The sequence below is a fragment of the Vanellus vanellus genome (genome assembly GCF_965231255.1).
Source record: "Vanellus vanellus genome assembly, contig: HAP1_SCAFFOLD_53, whole genome shotgun sequence".
Lineage (NCBI taxonomy): Eukaryota > Metazoa > Chordata > Aves > Charadriiformes > Charadriidae > Vanellus > Vanellus vanellus.
The window spans coordinates 450202-477150 of NW_028128477.1; the positions used below are offsets into that span (position 1 = coordinate 450202).

The 26949-nt window shown below is 52.4% G+C and overlaps 2 pseudogenes across 2 annotated transcripts; one reads left to right on the forward strand and one right to left on the reverse strand.

Annotated features, from left to right (window-relative positions):
* Positions 1–2940: 2940 nt before the first annotated feature.
* On the reverse strand, positions 2941–3874 carry LOC309684338 (olfactory receptor 14C36-like; annotated as a pseudogene). The gene has a single exon. The product of its transcript is annotated as an olfactory receptor 14C36-like (transcript).
* A 914-nt stretch (positions 3875–4788) lies between these two features.
* Positions 4789–25881, forward strand: LOC309684339 (olfactory receptor 14A16-like; annotated as a pseudogene). The gene is made up of 3 exons: positions 4789–4800; positions 9542–9820; positions 24946–25881. The product of its transcript is annotated as an olfactory receptor 14A16-like (transcript).
* Positions 25882–26949: the final 1068 nt, after the last annotated feature.

A 26949-nucleotide genomic window follows, 5' to 3' on the forward strand; every position in this document is an offset into this window, starting at 1 on the left:
ACAGGGCCAGTGCCCTCCTTGCTTCAACAAGACCACCAGAGAATGGCGCTGTGTGGGGAAGGACCACCTCCCGCCCCACGGCAGACAAGCCCGGCTGGCCATGCTCCAGCCCTGCACCGCATCTGGGGGTTCGTCAGACACCGCTTCCAGCGCTGCTGTGAGATCTTGGGTTGGGGATGAATTCTGGTGTCCAAGGAGGCACCAGGACTGTGGGGAAGTGCTGGAAAAGAGGTTCAGTGCCGAGGGAAGCGCTGGAGAGACACTAAGGCAGCGTGACACAGCCTGGGAAATGCTGTGTGTCCCCATCCCCTCTTGTTCCAAGCACTGACCTGAAGTATTGACTGCAGCTACTGAGGATGTTCTTGTGACCACTGAACTCAATGCCACCCACGCTGATAACCACATCGCAGACTCTCTCCTCCAGGCAAAGCTCACTAAAGATGGTGCAAAGCACAGCACTCATCTTCCTCTCCCTGGGTGAGGATGAGTGTCGCTGGGAGCCAAGCTATCGCCCACATCACAGCCTGTGGCAGTGGAAAGTGCTTCTCCTGGAGGTGCTACAGCACTTTGTCTGTGCCCTCCCTCCAACACCGTCTCCCAACCCCTGCCTGTCTGGTGGCTCTGGAATGTGCCCCAAAGTGAAATCACAGGCGCAGGGGTGACCCGGGACCGGCTGTGAGCCCCTGCGCAGCTGGTGCTTTACCTCCATATTGATTCATGGGTGGTGGCAAATGCTCTGTGGGGGTGGTTACAGCAGTGGGAGCAGAGCAACTGGCAGTGCAGAGGTAGACCCATCTGGGCGGCTGAACTGTGGCAAGACATTGCTGCCCAGATAGAGAATCTGGTTGTGAAAGTACATCATGTAGATGACCACGTACCCAAGGGTCAGGCCACTGAGGAACATCAAAACAACAAGCAGGCGGATCAGGCTGCTAAGATTGAAGTGGCTCAGGTGCACATGGACTGGCAACGTAAGGGTGAACTATTCATAGCTTGGTGGGCCCATGACGCCTCAAGCCATCAAGGAAGAGATGAGACATATAGATGGGCTCGTGACCAGGGGGTGGACTTGATCACGTTCACTATTTCACAGGTTATCCACGAATGTGAAACGTGTGCTGCATTTAAGCAAGCCAAGCGGTTAAAGCTTCTTTGATATGGAGGACGTTGGCTGAAATATCAATATGGGGAGGCCTGGCAGATTGGTTCTATCACACTCCCTCAAACCCGCCAAGGCAAGCGCCACGTGCTCACAACGGTGGAAATAAACACCGGATGGCTGAAAACACACCCTGTGACCCATGCCACCGCCCTGAACAACTATCCTGGGCCTTGAAAAGCAAGTCTGATGGCGACATGGCACCCCAGAGAGAATTGAGTCAGACAGTAGGACTCATTTCCAAACAGCCTCATAGACACCTGGGCCAAAGAGCATGGCATTGGGCGGGTGTATCACATCCCCTACCGTGCACGAGCCTCTGGGAAAATGAAACAATACAACGGACTGCTATAAACTACACTGAGAGCCATGGGGGTGGGACCTTCAAAAGTCGGGATACACATTTGGCAAAGGCCACCTGGTTAGGGAACATTTGAGGATCTGAATATGTTCAGGAAGACAGTCTGGATTATTCCTGACACAAGCAAAGGCAAAACTATCTGTGGGATTGCTTTTTTTTAAGGCCCTGAGTGCACTTGGTGGGTGATGCAGGAGGATGGGGATGATCGATGTGTTCCTCAAGGGGATTTGATTTTGGTGAGAATGGCCAATGAATCAAATGATATGATATTTATTGCTAAATTACCACTATATGTCATCACTGATACGGTTGCTATATGCTCTATCTCTGGCATTGCAGTGAAAGTGACCTAAATTAATGAAGAATGAACTTTGATGAAACTGAGCAAAGTGCAGAAGTGATGAAAACAGAAGTGGCTGCAGCAACTGGCACCCGGGAATTGTCTTGAGATCGACATCTTCAACCCACAGATGATGGGCATGGGCCATGCCGCCTACACCAGCTGCGAGCTCCAGATGCAGCATGCAACAATTCAACATCACACACCACGTCTCCTGCCGGGAAAGACAGTTACAAGAGATGGAGCCCAAAGTCATGGACTAAATGAACTCAAGGGACATTTCAGTGGGATGGGCCATGGACTAAGGGAATGATATCTGTGTGCATATATACATATATGAAAGGTGATTTAAGGAAAAGTGTAAGACCTGGGCATGAGGTAGATGGTATAGAATAAGGGGCGGACGCTGTCCTGGTTTTGCCTGGGATAGAGTTAATATCCTTCCTGGTAGCTGCTGTGTTTTGGATTGACTATGAGAATAACATTGCTAACTCATATTGTTTTAGTTGTTGCTGAGTGATGCTTATATTAAGTCACGGACTTTTTCAACTTCCCGTAGAAGGTGGCGGGGCACAGACAAGACAAGCTGGCCAAAGGAATGTTCCATCCCATAGACGTCATGCTCAGTATATAAATGGGAGTTGGCTTGGGGGAAGGAATCGGTGATCACTTCTCCAGACAGGCGGGGCAAATGATCATTGGGTGGTGACAGTAATATATTTTGCATCACTTTATTCTATATATACTTATACTTATTATTATTGTTGTTGTTACTGCTACTGCTTTTATTTTCTGTTACTGTTCTTTTAAACAATATTTATCTCAGCCCATGTTTTTTTTTTCCCCTGCTTTTCCCTTTTCTCGCTCTTCTACCTGAGACATCCCGTTTCATTTAAGAGCTGTTATCTGTCAAGCCACACGTGACACAGTGTTGTGCAAGAGTCAGACACAGTAGGATCAAGCCTCAGAACAAGTAGTATAAACACAGAAAAATATCAATAAGCAGGATTATGACAAGAGAAAAATTAGGCTCATGATCTAAGATAAGCCTTGGGCAATGTGCAGAGAAGGGGTAGCAGGTTATTTTCTGGGAAACAGCGTCCATTGGGCTTGTTTCCATAGGGCATCCTTGAGCTCCTGGTTCCTCATGCTGTAGATGAGGGGGTTCACTGCTGGAGGCACCACCGAGTACAGAAATGATACCACCAGGTCCAGGGATGGGGAGGAGATGGAGGGGGGCTTCATGTAGGCAAACATACCAGTGCTGATAACGAGGGAGACAACCACCAGGTGAGGGAGGCACGTGGAAAAGGCTTTGTGCCGTCCCTGCTCATAGGGGACCCTCAGCACAGCCCTCAATATCTGCACATAAGACGCCTCAATGAAAACAAAACACCCAAAGGCTAAACAGACACTAACCACCAGAAGCCCAACTTCCCTGAGGTAGGAGTGTGAGCAGGAGAGCTTGAGGATGTGGGGGATTTCACAGAAGAACTGGTGCAGGGCATTGCCCTGGCAGAGGGGCAGTGAAAATGTATTGGCCGTGTGCAGCACAGCATAGGGAAAAACACTGCCCCAGACAGCTGCTGCCATGTGAACACAAGCTCTGCTGCCCAGGAGGGTCCCGTAGTGCAGAGGTTGGCAGATGGCAACGTAGCGGTCATAGGCCATGATGGTGAGAAGAGAAAATTCTGCTGAAATGAAGAAGCCAAACAGAAAGACTTGAGCAGCACACCCTGCATAGGAGATGGCCCTGCTGTCCAAGAGGGAATTGGCCATGGCTTTGGGGAGAGTGGTGGAGATGCAACCCAGGTCCAGAACAGAGAGGTTGAGAAGGAAGAAGTACATGGGGGTGTGGAGGCGGTGGTCGCAGGCGATAGCGGTGATGATGAGGCCGTTTCCCAGGAAAGCACAGGTAGATGCCCAGGAAGAGCCCGAAGGTCAAGAGCTGCAGCTCCTGAGTGTTTGCACATGCCAGGAGGAGGAACTGTGTGATGGAGCTGCTGTTGGACATTTGCTGCTTCTGGGCAGGGGGACGTGGTCGAGGTCTGTTACCAGAGATTTCCCTAAGGAAAATGAAAGCCATTTCCCATAGACTTTGCCCCTCCTGTAATACGCCCTTTTCCTTTTCCAGGAGACATTCCTCAGCTTCCTGACTCGAGCTCTGGTTTACTCTTGCTGATTGTGCTGTGAGGAGGGAAGAGTTCCTGGGAAGAGTGAGGACTGGGGTCCGTGCCGATGTTCTGCCTGTTCTGATGGAACCACCTACAATGCAGAAGGGCTTGTCAGCATCTGCACATGCACTGCTAAGGAACCAGGATGGCAGAAGGCAGTTGGAGAGGCTTTGGGTATTTTAAAGCTCCCCCACCTCCCCTGGGCAGTGTTCTGGGATGTCAGAAACCCTCAGCATTTCTGCTGCACTCCAGGAGAACAGAGTGAATGCTGTGAGACATGAGGATTGCCTGGGGCAGAGAGCAGAGTCAGGGGAGATGGTTTGTCCCTCCATCTTGCACCGTCATGAGATGGAGGGGGATTACCCTCTTCTGTTATGCCATCAGACAGTGCTGAGAGCAGAAGGATCCATCTCAGACCATGAAATGTCTCACCCTTTCTCAAGGTCTCAGCAGCCCACCTCTAGCCAAGGACACCCACAGCTCATTTCACCCACCCAACAGCATTTCCTCAGTCACAGAGTCTCTGTGTTTCTCTGTGGGGATTTCCGATAACACAAAGGTGCTATGGGACAGGTTGGCATCCTGGAGGGCAGCTCACAGCTTCCATGGACACCCAAAGGACATACCCAGTTTTTGGCATCTCAGTGAGAGAAAATGGACTCCTTCCCCACCCCCACGGCCTGCATTGCCCACAGCCCCACAGGTCAGAGGAAAGCTGGGACACTGGTTCCCATGGACACACAGTCATGAGTGGATGAAGATCAGTGTGGGACTCTGCAGCTGAAATTCCCATCCCCAGGGAGGCTGACAGCAATAAAAAGATAACTTTAAAGGAGACATGTGGAGAAACCAGAAGAAATCCCATGAGGGTCTGGCTGGGAGAGGCACGGGGAGAGGCAGCCGGGCACTCAGGACAGCGTTACCCTCACCCTGCTGGGCACGCCACCACCCAGACACTGATCATGCAGGGCAGGTGCCCTCAGCCCCACCGCTGGGCAGCAGCAATGGGGCACGTGGCAGGAGGGATGCCCTTCGCCTCTCCTGCTGCTCTGCCGGGCACAGAGCTGACTCCCACCCCAGAGCCCATGGCCGTGAGGGCTGAGGGCTGTGATGGGGGGCTCAGGGAAGGCATCTGCACTGCAGGGGTGGCTGGAGGTGCCCCTATCTCCCCTGCAGCAGGGCTTCCAGGAGCAGCTCCCTCCTTCCCTGCCCATCTCCACTGTCTGGAGCTCTCCCTGCCAGCAGCCTTTTCCCTGCCCCCACGTCTCTTCCCTGCCAGTGCTCGCAGACCCCATGGCAGCCCCCGTGTGCCCAGCTCTGCCCTGCAGTCTCTGCGTGTGTGCAGGGGCTAAAGGGCAGGTCCCACAGACCCTGGTGAGACTGGAAAGGGGATGCTGGTGCTGTCTGTAGCCCCCGGAGCTGGAAACCGAAGACACAGCCTCAGGAAAGCTCCTTATCTCTACACGAACCCTCCTTTGATCTTTCATTTGAAATTCCTCTTGGACATGTGCTACTGCCCACCCAGCCAACCAAGAGAAGAAACAGCAAAAGAAATTTAACTTCATATTAAGGGAACTCCATCTTGAAAAGTCCCTCCAGGAATGACCAGAGGTCATCTGGAGGTGTAAAGAGCCCTGACCCACACAGCACCCTCTTCAAAGCAGAAGGACATTGCCCAGCCAGGGGTCACTCCTTCCACCCACAGCTTCTCCCCACAGAAGCTACGTGGGAGCTCTCTGGGCAGGCGGAGAGCTGACCCTGGCAGGGGGCAGAGTCCCCCGGCACAACGCCCCCGGGGTGCAGGGACCCTGCTGGCAAGGACAGCCCTGACCACCCCTGCCTGCATACCCACCTTCACAGCCCTTTGACCATTCCTGGGAGAAGGCAGCCGTCATGCTCGTGCCTCTGATGGTGAAGCAGGGAAGCCCCAATCTAGAGAATGTCCTCTTCTTCCACAGCAGAGAAGTGTGAGCATCCTCCTGAAAGATCCCACGGGCTGTGGGAGGTGCCAACTTTTGGAGATCTCTCTGACTACTGCAGCTGCTCTGCTTTGGGAAGAGTTCTCCCCCCTATCGTCCTCAGCATCCTCCCTCTCCAGACTGCCTTCAACCTCTCTCTGCCTCCCTGCTCTGCCCTCACTGCCTGCAGGCAGTGCCCTCAGCCCTGCTGCGCTGTGCAGAGGAGCTGCTCCTGGGCAGAGCTGTCTCTCTGCAGCGCTGCCCGCTTGCCAGGAGCTCCCTCCGGCCCAGCAGCCCGGCCCAGCTCAGCAGCAGAGGACCTGCTGGGACTTTCTCTCCCTCCTCCTCGCACTGCCCCAATCCCTCGAGGCGTCCCTGTGCCTCCACGGCTGACAGCTCCTCCAAGGCAGCGGGGTCTCTCCTGGGGAGCGGAGTTTGAAGCACAATGAAGTCATCACCGACTGTCCCTCTCTGAAGCCTGGACGGATCGATCCCTGTGGTGGAAAGTGCTCTGCCAGGTTGTGCAGACCCACAGGAGGTGTCCATGTTCCCCTCTGGAAACCCCCATTCCTGCCCCATTGCCAGGCAGGGCACAGAGGCAGTGACGGGCCGGGGATCATTCCCACCGGTGCAGGGCAGGGATTGAACCAAGTCAATGAGGCATCTCAGCTCTCAGCAGTGTTCCTGAGGCTGGAGGGACATTCTGCTTCTCCAGTGCACCCCACAGACCCACCAGAGGGGGGATTCCTCTTGCCTCAGCTCAGCTGCCCTAAATCAGTGTGAGCTCCTTCTCTGAGCTGCCCTGTGAGTAATGGAGACAGAGGCCAGGAGGGAGCTTTTCCGATGCAAACACCGGGTGACATTTGTGGTGCCAGAGGTGGTTCAGGACATGTACAGAGAACTGCAAGCTCTAATGGAGCAATTGTGAGAGACAGGGCAGCATCGGTGGGCACTGGTGGGGAATCCCTTTGGCCAACAGAAAACATAGAAGATCACAGAATCACAGGATCACAGAATCACAGAATGGTAGGGGTTGGAAGGAACCCTTGGAGATTGTCTAGTGCAACCCCCTTGCGAAAGCAGGGTCCCCTGCAGCAGGCTGGACAGCAATGCAGACAGGCGGCTTTTGAATATCTCCACAGAAGGAGACTCCACAGCCTCTCTGGACAGCCTCTTCCAGATCTTTGGTGCCCTCAAAGTAAAAATGTTTTTCCTTGTGTTCAGATGGAATTTCCTCTGTTCCAGTTTGTGCCCGTTTCCCCTTGTCCTGTCACTGGGCAGCACAGTCTGGCCCCATCCTCTTGACACCCGTCCTTTAGAAAGTGATAAGCATTGAGGAGATCCCCTCTCAGCCTTCTCTTCTCCAGGCTATATGTACCCACCTCTCTCAGCTGATTCTCATAAGAGAGGTGCTCCAGTCCCCTGAACATCTTTGTAGCGCTCTACTGGACTCTTTCCAGTAGTTCCCTGTGTTTCTTGAACTGGACACAGTACTCCAGATGTGGCTTCACCAGGGAATAGCAGAGGGGAAGGATGGCCTCCCTCCACCTGCTGCCGACACTCTTTTGTAATGCACCCCAGGAGACCATAGGCCTTCTTCGCCACCAGGGCACATTGCTGGCTTATGGTCAACTTATTGTCCACCAGGACTCCCAGGTCCCTCTTAGCAAAGCTGCTTTGCAGCAGGTGAACCCCCAACCTTTACTGGTGCATGGCATTTTTCCTCCCAGGGTGCAGGACTCTACATTTGCCCTTGTTGAATTTCATTATGTTCCTCTCCACCCAGCTCTCCAGCCTTTCCAGGTCTCGCTGACCGGCCTGCTGTTTCCTGGGTCCTCCTTCCTGCCCTTTTTCAAGATAGGCATGACTTTGGCTCTCCACCAGTCCTCAGGCACCTCTCCTGTCCCTTGTGACCATTCAAAGATGATGGAAAGCACCTTTGCAATAACATCTGCCTGGTCCCTCAACACCCCTGGGTTCATCCCATCAGGGCGGTGGGTGTCAAGTTTGCCTAAATGATCTCTAACTCGATCCTCCTCAACCAAGGGAATGTCCTCCTTTTTCCAGACTCTTTCTCTTCGCTCCTGGGCCTGGGATTGCTGAGGGCCGGCCTTAGCAGTAAAGCCTGAAGCAAAGAAGGCATTCAGTAACTGCACCTTCTTTGCATCTTCCGTCACCAGGGCACCCACCTCATTCAGTAGCAGGCCCACATTTTCCCCGGTCTGCCTTTTACTACTGATGTACTTGGAGAAGCCCTTCTTATTGTCCTTGACATCCCTGGCCAGGTTTATTTCCACGTGTGCTTCAGCCTTCCTCGTTACATCCCTACTTACTCTCGCAATGTTTATATACTCCTCCCAAGTCGCCACTCACTTTTTCAACATTCTGTAAACTTCCCTCTCGCACCTGAGTTTTTTCAGAAGGTCCTTGCTTGTCCATGCAGCTTTCCTGCCTCCTCTGCCTGATTTATTACTCATAGGCATGCACTGATGTTGAGCTTGGAGGAAGTGGAGCTTTTCTATTAATCAGCTCTCCTGCACCCCCCTTCCTGCCAAAGCCTTTGCTCATGGGATTCCTCCAAGTATGTCTTTGAAGAGGCCAAAGTCAGCTCTCCTGAAGTCCGGGCTTGTAATTCTACTTTTTGCCCTGCTTCTTCCACATAGGTTTCGGGAACTCCACCATCTCATGGTCACTGCAGCCAAGGCTACCCCCAGCCTTCACATCCCCAACTAGTCCTCCTTTATTTGTCAGTAATACGTCCTGCAGCGCACCTCTCCTCGTTGGTTTCCCCACCAACTGTGTCAGAAAGTTCTCATCAATGCTCTGCAGAAACCTCCGGGACTGTGTGTGCCTGGCTGTGTTGTTTCCAGCAAATATCGGGGTGGCTGAGGTCCCCCGTGAGAACCAGGGCCTGTGACCATGAGGCTATTTCCAGCTGTCTGTAGAAGGCCTCATCAACTTCCTCTTCCTGATCTGGTGGTCTGTAGTAAACACCCACAGCAGTGTCTCCCACATCGCCTGTCCCTTAATTCTTAATGATAAGCTCTCAACACGTTCTTCATCCAGCTGCAGGCAGAGCTCAAGACATTCCAGTTGCTCTGTCTTGTAGAAAGCAACTCCACCATCTCACCCTGCTGGCCTGTCTTTCCGAAACAGTACGTAGCCGTCCGTGACAGCATTCCAGTCCTGCGAGCTATCCCACCATGTCTCTGTAATTGCAATGAGACCATGGCCCTGTGGCCATCATCCCCTCTGGAAGGGTTTTGTGGAAAGGAACGTTGAGACACTGTGTCAGGGTTTTCACTGAAGGAAGTATTGACCCAGAAGCCTCATCATTTTACTGCTGTCCTTTAGTACTTGTGCCCAACACATGTTGTTCAGACACATGTCCTTCAACACATGTCCTCCCAGAAATGGAGGAAATTATGCCAAAGAAAAAAGAAGTCATTATCGGGGGATTTGTTGGGAAAGAGCACAGGATGGGCTCAAAGATGTCTCCCTTAACTTGTCAATGTCTTCTCTTTCAGCAGTGTGCCATGCACAGAGTAGCTGTTCAGTAGCAGCTACAATACCCAGTTCCTCCTCCTGGCATGTGCAGACACTCGGGAGCTGCAGCTCTTGACCTTCTGGCTCTTCCTGGGCATCTACCTGGCTGCCCTCCTGGGAAACGGCCTCATCATCACCGCCATCGCCTGCGACCACCGCCTCCACACCCCCATGTACTTCTTCCTCATCAGCCTCTCTGTTCTTGACCTGGGCTGCATCTCCACCACCGTACCCAAAGCCATGGCCAATTCTCTGTGGGACACAAGGGCCATCTCTTACTCAGGATGTGCTCTTCAGGTGTTTGGTTGTTTTTTTTTTTCATTTTCTGTGTTGCAGCAGAGCTTTCTCTGGACCAGTTCTTCTGTGAAATGCCTACATCCTCAAGCTCCCGTGCTCAGACACCTACCACAGAGAAGATGCAGTACTTGTGATTAGTATCGTTCTTGGATTTGGCGGTTTTGTTTTCATTGTGCTGTCCTATGTGCAGATATTCAGGGCTGTGATGAGGATCCCCTCGGAGCAGGGGCAGCACAAAGCCTTTCCCATGTTCCTCCCTCACCTCCTCATGGCCTCTGTTTGTCAGCACATCAGCGTTTACCCACCTGAAGCCCCTGTCTATCTCACCTCCCTATCCCTTGACCTGGTGGTGTCAGTGCTGTACTCAGTGGTGCCTCCAGCAGTGAACCCCTCATCTACAGCATGAGGAACCAGGAGCTCAAGGGTGCTCTGAGAAAAATGATGGTTGGATGTTTTTCAGAAGCAACAGAGTGCCTGTTTTCTTCTGCACAGCATTCAGAGTGTAACTCATAGCAGGCCCAGAATGTCTTCTCAGGTTTTTGCTGTGTGTATGTGTGCTTCTTTGTTTTTCTTGTTATAATGTTGTGCTCAGCAAAATTTTATTATTCTTCCCACTTGTAATTCATTGTGTACCTGTAAAATTTGACCCACAGACTGTGTAAATCAGGTGCAGTGCTCTCTGTGTATTCAAACAAACGAAAGGATCCTGCAGTGACTTGTTTGTCTTAGATCCTTCCTCTGAGACCTCTGTAAAGACACAGGGCAGTGCCTGCGTGCAGAGGTGGAGGGGAACGAGTCCCAGCACAGCAGCACTGCCAGGGCGCACCAGCCTCGGTCTTGCCAGACCTGCTCTCTTGCCACTGCCACGCTCTCCTTTGGAGCCCTTGTGTAGGTGTAAGGCCTCAGGGGTCACAGTCCTGCTGTGTGGTAGTCCTGTGACTGCAGGCAGGGACAGGCCATGAGCACTTCTGTGACACAGCTCTATAACGGCATCTCCATCATGACAGGGGATGTCCTCAGCACAGTGCTTGAAATCTTCGGTCTTCTTCCAAAGTTGCTCTCAGGAACATGCCCAAGGAATAGACTCTAAAGAGCCTTGTTTGTTTGTTCTCTGTGGGCTCAGTGCCATGAGACTGTGGTCCCAGGATGGCCTTCTAGGGACTGGTTCAGGTGTTGCTTGTTGGTGGCCAGGGCCCATGCAGACAGTGAATGGTCTCCAACGAACCTGCCTGGGGCTCTGCAGCAGTTCATAGGGCTGATGGCAGAGCAGCGTTTTTCTGGAGGGACTTGGGAGCTGCCAGAAGAGCACAAGGGATCTGCAGGGACAGCGTGTGCCAGGGAGTCAGCAGTGAATGGTGCCGACTGAGCACGAGCCTGTCCATTGTGGTGTCACCCACAGACAATACACCAAGTCTGTATATAAGCCTGCAAATGAGAGCTCTGCAGCCGCGAGGGAGACAGATGGCACAGGGAAAGGAGTCTGGCAAGTGATTCATTTTACCCTCAGTGAACTTTCACAGACTGGATCCAGCGCAGCACCCAAACACATCTCACAGCACTGGAGTAAGGCAGGGTACCTCTGAGCACCTTCCATGGCCACATAAGAGCCTGTGTGGAGGTGCTCAGTGGCAGTGACCACCATCAGCTGGGTCTGCCTCCCAGCCTGACCAGCACAGCCCAGCAGAATCACCCCATTGGTCCTGGGCACCACAGCTCACTTGCTCTGCAGAGCAGCATCACCAGCTCGGGGGCTGTGGGGACCATGGGGACAGGGCGCAGCAATGACTGGCTGAGCCAGCACAGACGTGCTGACCTTGGGAAAGGCTCTGTGGGCAGGTGGGATGTCCTGGGAGAAGAGCAGGGAACGGTGTGTGTGCAGGGGAGACATGGAAAGAGAAACACTTGGCTGTGAGTGCCAGCTTGGGCCAGGTTGCCCTGCGGCTGGGACAGCTGAAGCTGCCAGAGGAGCGCCGGGGCCAGGACTCTGTGCTTTCCTGGGGAGCGCCGCTGGTAACGGGGGCTGCACGCTTCCTGGGATGGGATCTCCAGGACATGACAGCAGAAGAGACACTGCTACTTACCTCCGTTTCCTCCTTGCTGCAGGGCCCAACCAGACCGGGCTGCTCTGCTCGGCTGGGGAGAAGGTAGAGGAGTGGGGAGAGCTGGGAAGGGGCTGGGACGGCTGGGCTCGGAAACGCTGGGGAGGAAGAAACACCAATGTACAGCTAAAGTGTGTGAGCGTGCAGGGTAGGGGCACACAGCAGTGTCCTCACACAGCCCGGGCTCCTGGGAGAGACACACAGGAGCAGCAGAGCAGGGTGATGTCTCTGCCTTTGTTCATGGGACACCCCAGGGAAGCTGCCCCGGGGCAATCGTCACAGGGCAGCCACTAACAAGCACCGTTTCCAGCACTGCCCTCTTGCCCAGCTCAGAGAGGTTGTTCTTCCCTCCACAGAGGAACATTGAAAGACGAGGTGTGAAGACCATGTTTGCGTTGTACAGAGGAGACAGAAGTATACACATTGCGTGCGGGTGGTAAGATGAACCCAAGTGAGCACAAACGCCATCACCTGTTCTTAGGGATGCCATGAAGGACTGTGGGACAGACGGTGTCTTGAGGTCACTCCACCTGGAGAGTAAGGTCCCCTGGGAAACCCCCATAATGCAGCACTGGAATGTGCTTCCTTGAACTGAGGTCCCCCTGTTCATTCTTCACGATTTGGGGCATCTCAGATGAGTGAAGAGCAGGGGGACACAGCACAGGGCTTAGGTGCCGGCCAGCCTCTGGGACTGGCAACAGGAGGCCAGGGAGACACTACGACTGCTGCAGTGCTTTGCCTCTGCCTGTGGAAGGGAAGGACTCGTGTCTCCAAACACCCCTGTGTGTACAAGGAGTGTACGAGGCCAAATGAGGTGGGGAGACCTCACAGCCCTGACATTTGTGTGACTGACTCCAGGAACAACCCCCACCATCCCAGTGAGGTTCATCTCACCTGCCTTGGACAGGCTCATTACCAATTCCTCTGTCTGCTATGTTATCCCTCCTTGGCTTTCTGGCCAAGAAAGGGGAGGGGGACAATCAAACCTCCTTGATGCAGTTTCCCCTCCTGCAAATGGGGAACATCACCAACACTTTGACAAATCTCTTCATCCTCTTTCATGACTTGCCCCGTATCTTCTTGCATTAAAAGGCTGCCAGGCTCTTCCTTGTTGTGCATGATGGGAGGAGGAAGGCCAACGGGCATCAGCTGAAAAACATGAAGAAAATCTTTCTCCCCATCAAGATAGTCAAGCACTGGAGGAGATCTCTCAGAGAGCTTATGTCATCTCTATATTTCATGGAATCATAGAATGGTTTAGGTTGGAGGGGAATTTAAAAACCATCTACTTCCAACCCTACTGCCATAGGCAGGGACACCTCCCACTAGACCAGCTTGCTCAAAGCCCCATCCAGCCCGGCCTTGAACACCTCCAAGGACGGGGCATCCACTACTTCCCTGGGCAACATGTTCCAGTGTCTCACCACCCTTGGAGTAATGAATTTGTTCTTAATATCTAATCTCAATCTCCCCTCTTTCAGTTTAAAACCATTACCCCTCATCCTATTGCTACACTCCCTGAAAACAGTGCCTCCCCAGCTCTCCTGTAGGCCCCCTTTAGGTACTGGAAGGGTCTATAACATCTCCTTGAAGCCTTTTCATATGCAGGCTGAACAACCCCAACTCTCTCAGCCTGTCTTCAGAGGAGAGGTGCTCCAGCCCTCTAATCATCTTTGTGAGCCTCCTCTGGACTCACTCCAACAGTTCCATGTCCTTTTTCTGTTGGAGGCTCCAGAGCTGGATGCAGTACTCCAGGTGGAGTCTCACAAGAGCAGAGTAGAGGGGAAGAATCACCTCCCTCGACTTGCTGGCCATGCTGCTTTTAATGAAGCTCAGGATGTGCTTGGCTTTCTGGGATGCAGGCACACATTTCTGGCTCATGTTGAGCTTCTCATTCACCAACACCTCCAAGTCCTTCTCCTCAGGGCTTCTCTCTATCCATTCTGCACCCAGCCTGTATTTGTGCTTTGGTTGATCTCCTCTTGCAACTCTAAACTTCAAACATTTTTGGTGTTGTTATTCTCTTTGCTTGGTTTTGTCTTGTTTTAATAAGTGATTTCTCAGCGATTTTGTGTGCTGCCTTTGTTTGCAAAGGCAAGTGATCATAAAATTGGGGTGGGATGCATTGGCAGAGACACGGGAGCGCGGTGCCAGTGTAGGTGCCTGGGACCCTCTGCTCAGGCTCCAGCTGCAGCTTCCCAGGGGCTCTGGTCTCCAGCAGCTCCTCTGGGACAGCGGCCAGGCCCAGGCAGGTGCTTCAGAGACACAGGGTCCTCTGGAGGTACCACTGGGTACTGATGGTCAGACAGCGGAGCGCTGCCTGGAAGCCTGAGACATTTTGACATGTGTATGAGCATGACCTCATCAGCTAAAACAAGAGAATACTTTTAATAAACATTTGGTGTTCTCCCATGAGATGTAGATGAGGAGTTTTCAGGATGTCCATTGACAGCAAGACGAGAGCTACTGACCTTTCCCTCTCTTTGCATTGTCAGGACTCTCTCTCTCAGCCTCTGAATTTAATCTCCCTCACCTTTCACGTATTTCCACCTATCCTAAAGGAAGTGACCATGTCTGAAGGCACCTTTCCAGCAATGCACGTGAACAGAAGCACTTGCGACTGCTCTCTACATTCCCCTTCCCCTTCCTCTTTCATCATTCAGACACCTCTCAACAATCCCACTGCTGCTTTGAGCTTCAGGCAGTTAAAATTTGACTGTCAGTAGTCTGTTGAATTCTGGTTTTAGGAAACTCTTCATTTGTGCTTATTTCCATAAGAACAGGTTCAACAAGGCTTTAGGTTCAACAAGGTTTCAGGTTCAAGAAGGCCAAGTGCCAGGTCCTGCCCTTGGGTCACAACAACCCCATGGACACTACAGGCTTGGGGCAGAGGGGCTGGAAAGCTGCCCGGGGGAGAAGGACCTGGGGGTGTTGGTTGACAGCTGCCTGAATATGAGCCAGCAGTGTGCCCAGGTGGCCAAGAAGGCCAATGACATCCTGATTTGTATCAGAAATAGTTTGGTGAGCAGGACTGGGACAGTGATCATTCCTCTGTACTCAGCGCTGGTGAGGACCCACCTCGAGTACTGTGTTCAGTTTTGGGCCCCTCACTACAAGAAGGACATTGAGGTGTTGGAGCGTGTCCAGAGAAAGGCAACGAAGCTGGTGAGGGGTCTGGAGGACAAATCTTATGAGGAGTGGCTGAGGGACCTGGGGTTGTTTAGCCTGGAGAAGAGGAGGCTGAGGGGATACCTTGTTGCTCTCTACAGTTTCCTGAAAGGAGCTTGTAGAGAGGTGGGAGCTGACCTCTTCTCCCTAGTGACAAGTGATAGGACAAGAGAAAATGGGTTCAAGTTATGCCAGCCAAGGTTTAGATTGGATATAAGGATTTTATTTTTTTTTTTCACTGAAAGGGTTATCAAGCATTGGAATAGGCTGCCCAGGGAGGTGATGGATTTGCCATGCCTGGAGGTGTTTAAAAAAAGGGTAGATGTGGTACTTGGGGACATGGTTTGGAAGTGGTTCTGCCAGGGTAGGTTAATGGTTAGATTTGATGATCTTAAAGGTCCCTTCCAACCTCAACAATTCTATGATTCTGTGATTCTATTCTATGAAATCCATGCTGATGGTTCTTGGACACATTCTTCTGCTGCTGGTGCCCAGAAATGTCACCACGGAGGACTCTGACTGATGGCACAACACTCCTCACCAAAGTGAGCTTGTACAGCCACTGGCTCCCTGGGTTGCACATTTGGACTCTTTCAAAGACAGGTGCTACACTTGCTTGTCCTCTCTCACCAGAGACCTCTGCCAATCCCATGACCTTTCAAAAGGGATATTCCAAAGAAATATTGATCTTCCCCTGTAACCTCATTACCACTCTTCTCCCTGTTACACACTGTGTGTACTTTCTCTAATCTTTCAGATGCTTACCCTTCTCCTGAGACAATGTTCATTTCTAAAGTCATCTTTGCAGATGCAGACTCTCTGGGCAAAGGCCCTTTCCATTCTTCGCCAGTTTTGTCGTCCCCTTACTCTTTCTTCACTCAGATACCTCTCACCTGTGCTGCTGCTTTGACTTTCAAGGAGTTCAAAGCTTGCCTGTCTTTCAACAATCTAATTGTCTCCTCAGCCAACTCCTTAATTGTGTTTATATCTGTCTTGTCTATCTACCTTCCTAAACTCTTTCTCATAAGAACTCCCTTGTAGAAAGGCAGCCTCATTAGAGGTAGCTTGTCCTGAGCGTGTGATTGCGGACTGTGTGTTATTGTTTAGGAAATCTGATTATGCTTTACTTTTCTTGTCTTACAAACAGGAAAAGTTCTCCTGCGCCTGGGTGCAGCCAGGGCTCTGAGGAGCGCAGGTGGGAGATGGGGCAATGGAGCTGTGACATCCAGCTGCAGACTTCAGTGGAGAAGTCTGATGCAAGGACCAGGGGTGTCAGTCCCAGGTGGCCAATGTCAGAAATGGGGAGGGTGGGGAGGTGAGGAGCAAAGCTGTCCTACAGTGTCAGACCTCCAGGGACTGCTTCTCCTCCCTGTCCAGACCCCCTGAAGGGACACCCTGTATCCAGAACAATCAGAGAATGCTTCTATCCTAATCGTAAGTGATAATCGGGAGTAATATAGTATATCCTTTAAAATAAAAAAAGACATTTTTCTTAGGTGCGCTTTGAAATCTCCTCCTTAACTACACTCTGAAACCTCTCTAATTGGCTGTACAAGTCTTGAAGATTTGAAGAAAAGTACAAGAACAATGAACACCTTGTTAGAGCTTTCTGTCTTTTAATGAGCCCCACGGTGTATTTGGTGCTGAGTCCATGAGCCTCAGGCACTGAGAGAAGATTGAACAAAGTGCTCCAGAAGTCCAAGTCAGAAGCAAAGTACCTTGAAGCCTTGATTGGCCCCACTGAGGGTCCTTACTGCCAAAGTCTCCCCAGGGACTCGTTAGAGGAGATAACTGGAGGCTGTGGCTGCAGGTAGGCAAAGGCACTGTGCAGGTGGCTGTAACGCTGAGGAACCCCTTGGCTTGGTTGATGCAGCAGAAAGGCCAAACCCTGACCCCCAGGCCCTGGGAAGGCAAGTCCTGCCCACTGGTGGCTCAGGGCTCTTCCAGGTCGCCGTGGGGTGTGAGGGTGAGCGAGCCTGAGTGTAGGAAAATTCTGTGACAACTCCTGCCCTCCCAAAAAGGGGCAAGGACAGAACAAAATCCAGAGTCCCAAAAGAATCATAGAATCATTGAGAATTGCAAAAGACCTTTAAGATCATAGAGTCCAACTGTAAACCTAACACTGCCGAGTCCACCACTAAACCATGTCCCTGTGTGCCACATCTACACATCCATTAAATACCTCCAGGGATGGTGACTCAACCACTTCCCTGGGCCGCCTGTTCCAGTGCTCGAAAGCCCTTTAGCTGAAGAAATTTTTCCTAATACGCAATGTAAATCTCCCCTGGAGAAACTTGAGGCCATTTCTCTCAAGTCCTCTCTCTCATTACTTGGGAGAAGAGACCAACCCCCACCTCGCTACAACGTCCTTTCAGGGAACTGTAGAGAGCGAGAAAGTCTCCCCTCAGCCTCCTCTTCTCCAGTCTGAACAACCCCAGTTCCCTCAGCCGCTCCTCACAAGACTTGTCCTCCAGACCCCTCACCAGCTTCGTTGCCCTTCTGTGGACACGCTCCAACACCTCAATGTCTTCCTTATACTGAGGGGCCCAAAACTGAACACAGTACTCGAGGTGGGGCCTCACCAATGCAGAGTACAGGGGGACGATCACTTTCCTAGTCCTGCTCACCACACTATTACTGGTACAAGCCTGGATGCTGTGGGCCTTCATGGCCTCCTGGGCACACTGCCAGCTCATATTCAGCCACCAACACCCCCAGGTCCTTTTCTGCTGGGCATCTTTCCAGCCACTCTGCCCCAAGCATGTAGCGCTGCGTGAGGTTGTTGTGACCCAAGGGCAGGACCCGGCTCTTGGCCTTGTTGAACCCCACACTATTTGGGGCCCATGGATCCAGCTTGTCCAGATCCCTCTGTAGAGCCTTCCGACACTCAGGCAGATCAACACTCCCACCTTAATTGGTGTCATCTGCGAACTTACTGAGGGGGCACTCCACCCCCTTGTCTAGATCGTTGATAAAGATATTGAAGACAACCGGTCCCAGTACTGAGCCCCGGGGAACGTCACTTGTGACCGGCCGCCAAACGCATTGAACTCCATTCAGCACCACTCTTTGGTCCCGGCCGTCCAGCCAGTGTTTTACCCAGCAGAGTGTACACCTGTCCAAGCCATGAGCAGCCAGTTTCTCCAGGAGAACGCTGTGGGAAAAAGTGTCAAAGGCTTTAATGAAGCGCAGGTAAACAACATCCACAGCCTTTTCCTCATCCACTAAGCTGGTCACCTTGTCATAGAAGGAGGTCAGGTTTCTCAGGCAGGACTTGCCTTTCATAAACTCATGCTGGCTGGGTCTGATCGCCTGGTTGTCCTGTATGTGCTGCATGATGGAACTCAGGATGATCTCCTCCGTAACCTTCCCCAGCACCGAGGTCGGACTGATAGGCCTGTAATTCCCCAGGTCCTCCTTCTGGTCCTTCTTGTAGATGGGTCCCGCATTTGTTATCTTCCAGTCAACTGGGACCACCCCAGTTAGCCAGGAATGCTGATAGATGATGGGAAGTGGCTTGCTGAGCACTCCCGCCAGTTCCCTCAGTACCCTTGGGTGGATCTCAAGCGGCGCCATAGACTTGTGTATTTCTAAGTGATGTAGCAGGTTCCTCACCATTTCCCCTTGGATTGCGGGGCTTCATTCTGCTCCCCAACCCTGTCTTCCAGCTCAGGGGGCTGGGTACCCAGAGAGCAACTGGTCTTACTCTTAAAGACTGAGGCAAAGAAGGCATTAAGTACGTCAGCCTCTTCCTCATCCCTGGTCACCATCTTTCCCTCCACATCCAATAAAGGATGGAGATTCTTCTTAACCCTCCTTTTGTTGATGATGTATTTATGAAACATTTTTCATTGTCTTTTATGGCATGGCCAGATTAATTTCTAGTTGGGTTTTAGCCCTTCTACTTTTCTCCCTGCATAACCTCATGACATCCTTGCAGTCCAACCGAGTTGCCTGCCACTTCTTCCAACTGTCATAAACCCCTTTTTTCCCCTCAGTTTCAGCCAAAGCTCTCTGTTCAGCCAGGTCTTCTTCCCTGATGGCTCGTCTTTTGGCACATGGTGACAGCCTGTTCCTGTGCCTTTAAAAGTTCCTTCTTGATGGATGTCCAGCCTTCCTGGACTCCTTTGCCCTTCAGGACTTCCTCCCAAGGGACTCTGTTAACCAGACCCCTAAACAGGCTAAAGCCCGCCCTCCGGAAGTCCCAGGTGGCAGTTCTGCTGACCCCCCTCCTGACTTCACCAAGAATTGAAAATTCTGTCATTTCATGATCACTATGCCCAAGACGGCCTCCAATCCTCACATCCCCCACAAGCCCTTCTCTGTTGGCAAACAACAGGTCCAGCGGGGTGCTTCCCTCCTCTGCTCCCTCCCCAGCTGTGTCAGGAAGTTATCCTCAACACACTCCAGGAACCTCCTGGGCTGTTTCCTCTCCACTGTATTGCATTTCCAGCAGACATCCAGTAAGTTGAAGTCCCCCACGAGGACAAGGGCTGACTATCGTGACACTTGTCCCAGCTGCTTCTAGAATATTTCATCTGTCTCTTCATCCTGGTTGGGTGGTCTATAACAGACTCCCACCATGATATCTGCCTTCTTGGCCTTTATTTAACACCTCCCAGTACAGACTGGGTCCTGTCCAGTACAAAGTGGATCATTTTAACGTGTCCCAGTATAGACTGCGCCGAATCCCAGTGTCAGTGGGATCCCCTGATCCCCTCTGAATGCAGACTGGGCACCATCCAAGTACAAACTGCATCTCCTGGCAACCTCCCAGCACAGACTGGGCCCTTTCAAGTCCAAAATGGGGCCCTTTGAACCAAGCCCAAGAAGACTGGGCCTCGTCCCTGTACAAACTGGATCCCCAATCCCCTCCCAGTACAGACTGAGCCTTCTCCCAGTATAAACTGCATCCCTTTAACCCCTCCCATGACAGGCTGGGCCCCTGTCCCACTAGAAAGTGGATCTCCTCAACCCCTCCCAGTAGAGACTGGGCCCTGACCCAGTATGAAGTGGATCCCCTCAACCTCTGCCAGTACAGATGGGGCCCTCTCCTAGTACAAACTGGATCACTCGATCCCCTCTTAGTAAAAACTAGTTCCTGTCCCAGTACAAACTCCACCACCTCATCCCCTCCACACAGAAACTGGGTCAGGTGCCAGTACAAACTGGATCCCATGGCCCCCTCCCTGTAACCACTGGGCCCCATTCCATGAGAAACTTTACCTCTTTAAACCCTCCCGGTATACACTGCGCCCTTCCCAGTACACTCCAAATCCCTTAACCCCTCCCACTACAGACTGGTCCCCATGGCAGTACGAACTAGATGCTGTGGCCCCCTCCCAGTACAGACTGGGTCCCCTCCTGGTACAAACTGGATCCCGTGCTCCCCTCCCAGTACAGAACTGACTGTCAACAAATAGAGATTACTCCATTTAACCCCTCCAAGTACAGACTGGGCCAATGCCAAGTCCAAAATGGACTCCCCGGTCCCCACCCACTACCAACTGGCCACCTCCAATACAATCTGGATCCTCTAACTTATGCCAGGACAGACTGGGCCCTGTCCCAGTCCAAACTGCATCCCCTGATTCCCTCCCAGTACAGAAGGGGCCTTGTCCCAGTATAAAGAGAATCCCTTTAATTCCTCCCAGCGGAGAAAGAGCCTCTTCCTAGTCCAAAGTGGATCCCAGCCCAGCTCCCAGTGCAGACTGCTCTGTGTACCAGTACAAAATGGATTGCTTTAACGCTGCCTTGTACAGACTGGGCCTCATCTCAGTACAGACTGGATCCCCCAGTTTCCTCACAGTACAGACTGGGCCCTCTCCACGTAGAAATGGGATCCTCTGAGCCAATCCCAGCAGAGTCTGGGCCTCGTCTCAGTACAAACAGACTGGGCCCTGTCCCAGTACAAACTTTATGCCTTTAGACCCTCCCAGGGTACACTGGGCCACCCTCCCAGTCCACACTGGAGCCCCTGGCCCCTTCCCACTACAGTCTGGTCTCTGTCACAGTACAAACTGGGTTGCTTTAACCCCTGCCAGTACAAACTTGGCCCCTCCCACTACAAACTAGTCCTCTTTAACCCCTCCAAGTACAGGCTGAGCATGCTCCCAGTATAAACTGCATCCTCTCATCCCCTCCCAGTACGATTTGCACTGTGCCATTTCAAACTGGATTTCATTAAACCCTTCCAGTACAGACTTGGTCCCCTCCCAGTAAAAACGAGCTCTGGTTAGAATCATGGAATGGTTTGGGTTGGAAGGGACCATTAAAGGCCATCTAGTGCACCCTCCCCCTGCCATGAGCAGGGACACCTTCAACTGGATGAGCTGTCTCCAAGCCCCGGCCAACCTGGCCTGGTAAGCAAACAGCTTATGGCCAATATGCATTAAATTTCAGAGAGTTCAGTTAGTTCGAGGAGGCTTGGCTGCAAAGTCAAATTACTGAACAGAAAATGGGTTCTGTTTCACCTCAAACCAGCACAGGTGGGCTGTTCTTTTGGGAGGGCATAAGGAGAATAAAAGAGAAGCACTCGGGATTTCAGGGAATGGAAAGAGAAGCAAAGGATGCTGTTGGCCTTCTTTGCCCCCTGCTCCTGTTTTGCCTAATGAAACTGAAGGACCAGCAGAGCCTTTCCCGCAAAGCTGCCACCCAGCCACACCGCCCCGGCCCTCTGTCATTGCACGGGGTTAGTGCACCTCAAGGGCAGGACTTCAGAATTCTCTTTATCGGACATCATGATATTACTTTTGGCCCATCCCTCTGGCCTGTCTATGTCCTTTGGCATGCCAGCCCTTCCCGCCAGGGTAGTGTCTGCAAATCCTATGAAAAAGAACACTTGAGTCTTCTCCAGGTCCTTAAAAACATGATAAACAGGGCAGGTGGCAGGACAGACCCTTGCAGGAGCTTTCAAGCTAGATGCCTCAAGGGAGAGTACCACACATTGACCACACACCTCTGAGCCAAAACAGCCGTCTGGTTAGTTACCCATCTCCTTATGCACCCATGCAAGCCATGACATCCTAATTCAGGCACAAGCATATTGTGGGGGAAGATGTTGAAAACTTTGCTGACTTCCAACTTAAAAGACGAGCGCTTCTCTCCCTGCGCTGAGCAATCCTGTTCCTTCATCACAGGAAGCAGAGAACGGTGGGACACAAGCAGCCCTGGGTAAATCCAGGGTTTCAGACACCCACAAATGGGTTCTGAGTGGACACACTCTGGGGCACAGCCTTGACTTCCCCTGCTTATCCGTTGGCCAATTTTTAAAAGAGCATGCAATATTTGGATGATGCCAGTCATCAGGGAGTTCCCTCCCTCAACCTCCATGGCCTTTCAATGGTTACGGAGTGTCATTGGACATACTGCGACATTGGCTTACCCTGTCATCTCCCTCAGCTGCCACCCCTCCTGTCCCATAGACTGGTAAGGATTGTCTTAGTTAAGGTGACTTGGGAACAATCCACTGCTGGTGGCGTTCCTCCAGATTCCTGCCCCGAGTCTCAGAGCCCTGGGAGACCTTGCTGGGGCAGAGTGAGGCAAAGAGGATGTAGAGAATCTCCCATATAGCTCCACCCGCTCTCTGAAACTCAGCAGTGGCCACACAGTGGCTTTGATTCTCCTCAAACTGTTCCTGAAGGAGTAAACACGCATTCTGGTGCCCTTGAATTGCCTTTCAGGGTTAGATTGAATTGTGATCTGGATTATAGCAGAGCTTGGAGGAGGCTGTCCTTGAAGACCAGCTGGACTGAGCTCTGCCACCATGTCACAGCTCTGTCTGCCACAGGAACGGCTCCAGCTCGTCCTGTCTGTGCCCCTGGCTGAGATCATTGCTGCACGTTTGGGCTGAAGCCCCCCAGCTGTGGCACCAGGCAAGCGGTGACTTGCCATAAGGACTCCTGGTACCAAGAGTCCAAGACCTCGTGTGTGCTACTGATGGGACAAGAAGAGGGGGTACTCATGGCCAGCTCTTCTTCTGCTGAGAGAAAGAACACTGCTGGAAGTAAGTGTCTCTGCGCAGCTGAGGGAGGGAACATGAGAGATTGCATCAGGCTTTTTCACAGGCGGTTGCCCTGGAGCCCCAGGGACACCTCCAAGGAGGAGCCCAGAGGGGACAGAGAGAGTGCCACCATGGGCTGGTCCTCTGCTGCTGAGCTGGGCCAGGCTGCTGGGCCGGAGGGAGCTCCTGGCAAGTGGGCAGCGCTGCAGAGAGACAGCTCTGCCCAGGAGCAGGGCTGGGGGCACTGCCTGCAGGCAGAGAGGGGAGACCTGCGAGGCAGGGAGAGCTTAAAGGCAGTCTGGAGTAGGGGGTGCTGAGAGCTCACTGGGGCAGAAATCTTCACCGCCCTCTGCGTGGTAAGTGTCGGGGTGCCAGGCTATGCAGCTCCAGTTCCTGGAGGGATCTCCTCAAGCTGGTCCATCTGAGAGCTGCTGGGCTCTGTCAGGAGGACTCTCTCATTTTCAGTGCTGTAGAGGAGGAGGATGTGCTCCAGAGCAGGGCTTCCCTGCTGCCCGGTGAGAGGGAGGGGGCCCGAGGGCTGCCTTCTGCTGGGGATGGTGGTGGAGGTGTGCATAGGGGTGTGCAGGCAGGGGTGGCCAGGGCTGTCCTTGCCAGCAGGGTCCATGAACCCCAGGGCTGTGTGCCGGGGCAGGGACTCTGCCAGGGTCAGCTCTGCGCCTGCCCGGGGAGCTCCCACGGAGCTTCTGTGGGGAGAAGCAGTGGGTGGAAGGAGTGACTGTGAGCAAGGCAGATGCCTTCTGTTGCTGAGATGGACCTGTGTGGGTCAGGGCTGCTCCAGATCCACATCACCCCCAGGACATTTGCAGAGGGCCCTTTTGAAGAAGGATATCGAGGCACCTTTCCCCTGAAAGAGAACAAGTCTGTGCTGTGGGATTTCTCCTCTTTGCTGCTGGGTGGGCAGTGGGTGGTGAGAATGGATTTCTCCTTTGTGGAGAAGGCAGAAAGACCCCCGTTCTCGATAGCACTTCCCTGAGCTGCTCCTGAGCCCCCACACACCCAGAGATGCCCCCGGGCAGCGCTGTGCTGCCAGGAGGGGTCTGCAGGGCAGAGCTGAACACACAGCGGGTGGGATGGGCTCTGGGGCACTGGCAGGGAGGAGATCCGGGGGCAGAGAAGCAGCTCCAGGCAGGGGCAGCTCCTGGCAGCCCAGACATAGCCAGGGACAGAGAGGGAGCTGCTGCAAGAAGTGCCCAGGCAGGATGATCCTGGCACCTCCGGCCACCCCCTGAACTTCAGACAACTTCTCCGCAGGAAGCCTCTGCTCTTCTCTCCCGCCCGCCCCACAGCCAAAGGGTCCAGAGCCCAAGATGCCTTCTCAGCAGCTGCACCTCCAGTCAAGGAGATGTGTTTGTGTCCTACAAGTGATGCACAACATAAAAGCAAGTGCCCTGCAGCGTCTCTGTCTGGAGACACTGTCACTGAGGAGAAGGCTTCACTGCACGCCTGCCTGACTCCCTCTCCTCGCTTCCTTTTTTCAGAGCACAGACGTGTTTCTCCTTGTTTCCCCACCCCTCTGTTGAACTCTGCATCTAAGGAGTTTGGGAGGGGGTGCGGGTCAGCTTCTCTTCTGCCTCTGACTCTGCCTCTGACTCGTGCCCCAGAGGTGCCCTCATGGAAAGTAGGTGACGAAGTAGTATTTTACCCGATAAGTGAGAGTGTCAATGAGTTTGTGGGGTTGGGAATGAGCTGCATCATTCCTCATTCAGCTGTGGGAGGGGGATTTCTGTGAGGAATGGCATTGGGATTTCCTCAGAGAAGTCTCTCCCAGTTTATGACTGCCTTTTCCTTCTTGGACAGGTCCCCCTGCCCAGAGGCAGCAAATGTCCAACAGCAGCTCCATCACCCACTTCATCCTCCTGGCATTGGCAGACACACGGGAGCTGCAGCTCTTGACCTTCGGGCTCTTCCTGGGCATCTACCTGGCTGCCCTCCTGGGAAACGGCCTCATCATCACCACCATCACCTGCGACCACCGCCTCCACACCCCCATGTACTTCTTCCTCCTCAACCTCTCTGTTCTTGACCTGGGCTGCATCTCCACCACTCTACCCAAAGCCATGGCCAACTCCCTCTGGAACACCAGGGCCATCTCCTATGCAGGATGTGCTGTCCAGCTCTTTTTCTTTCTCATTTTTATTTCAGCTGAGTATTTTCTCCTCACCATCATGGCCTATGACCGCTACGTTGCCATCTGCCATCCCCTGCACTACGGGACCCTCCTGGGCAGCAGAGCTTGTGTCCGCATGGCAGCAGCTGCCTGGGGCAGTGGGTTTCTCAATTCTCTCCTGCACACGGCCAATACATTTTCACTGCCCCTCTGACAGGGCAATGCCGTGGACCAGTTTTTCTGTGAAGTCCCCCACATCCTCAAGCTCGCCTGCTCACACTCCTACCTCAGGGAAGTTGGGCTTCTTGTGGTTGGTGTCTGTTTAGCATTGGCGTGTTTTGTTTTCATTGTGGTGTCCTATGTGCAGATCATGAGGGCTGTGCTGAGGATCCCCTCTGAGCAGGGACGCCACAAAGCCTTTTCCACGTGTGTCCCTCACCTGGCCGTGGTCTCCCTCTTTATCAGCACTGGAGTGTTTGCCCATCTGAAGCCCCCCTCCATCTCCTCCCCATCTCTGGACCTGGTGGTGGCAGTGTTGTACTCGGTGGTGCCTCCAGCAGTGAACCCCCTCATCTACAGCATGAGGAACCAGGAGCTCAAGGCTGCCCTGCGGAAACAGGCCCAATGGACGCTGTTTCACCGACAATAACCTACCGCCTCTTCTCCGCACATTGCCCAGAATTTATCTTAGACCACGAGCCTGAATTTTTCTCTTGTGATAATCCTGCTTATTGATATTTTTCTGGGTTTATACTACTTTTTTTGAGGCTTGATCCTACTGTGTCTGACCCTTGCACAACACTGAGTCAGATGTAGCTGGTCAGATAACAGCTCTTAAATTTAATGGGATGTCCCAAGTAGAATAGGGAGAAAAAGGAGAAACAGAAAAAAAAGACACGGGCTGAGATAAATATTGTTTAAAAGAACGGTAACAGAAAAGATACTATTACTACTACTGCTACTAATAATAATAATAATAAACAAAATAAAGTGATGCAACACAAATTGCTGTCACTTCCCTATGATTAACTCCCCAGCCTGTCCGGAGACGTGATCACCGATCCCTGCCCCCCTGCTAACTCCCATTTATATACTGAGCATGACATCTATGGGATGGAATATTCCTTTGGCCAGCTTGTCTTGTCTGTGGCCCCTCACCTTCAACAGGAAGTTGAAAAAGTCCATGACAATATAAGCATCACTCAGCAACAACTAAAACAATATGAGTTAGCAATGTTATTCTCATAGTCAATCCAAAACACAGCAGCTACCAGGAAGGATATTAACTCTATCCCAGGCAAAACCAGGACAGCGTCCGCCCCTTATTCTATACCATCTACCTCATGCCCAGGTCTTACACTTTTCCATAAATCACCACCATTTTCCTGTCTTTCATATATGTATATATGCACACAGATATCATTCCCTTAGTCCATGGCCCATCCCACTGAAATGTCCCTTGAGTTCATTTAGTCCATGACTTTGGGCTCCATCTGTTGTAACTGTCTTTCCTGGCAGGAGACATGGTGTGTGGTGTTGAATTGTTGCGTGCTGCATCTGGAGCTCGCAGCTGGTGTAGGCGGCATGGCCCATGCCCATCATCTGTGGGTTGAAGATGTTGATCTCAAGACAATTCCCGGGTGCCAGTTGCTGCAGCCACTTCTGGTTCCATCACTTCTGCACTTTGCTCAGTTTCATCAAAGTTCATTCTTCATTA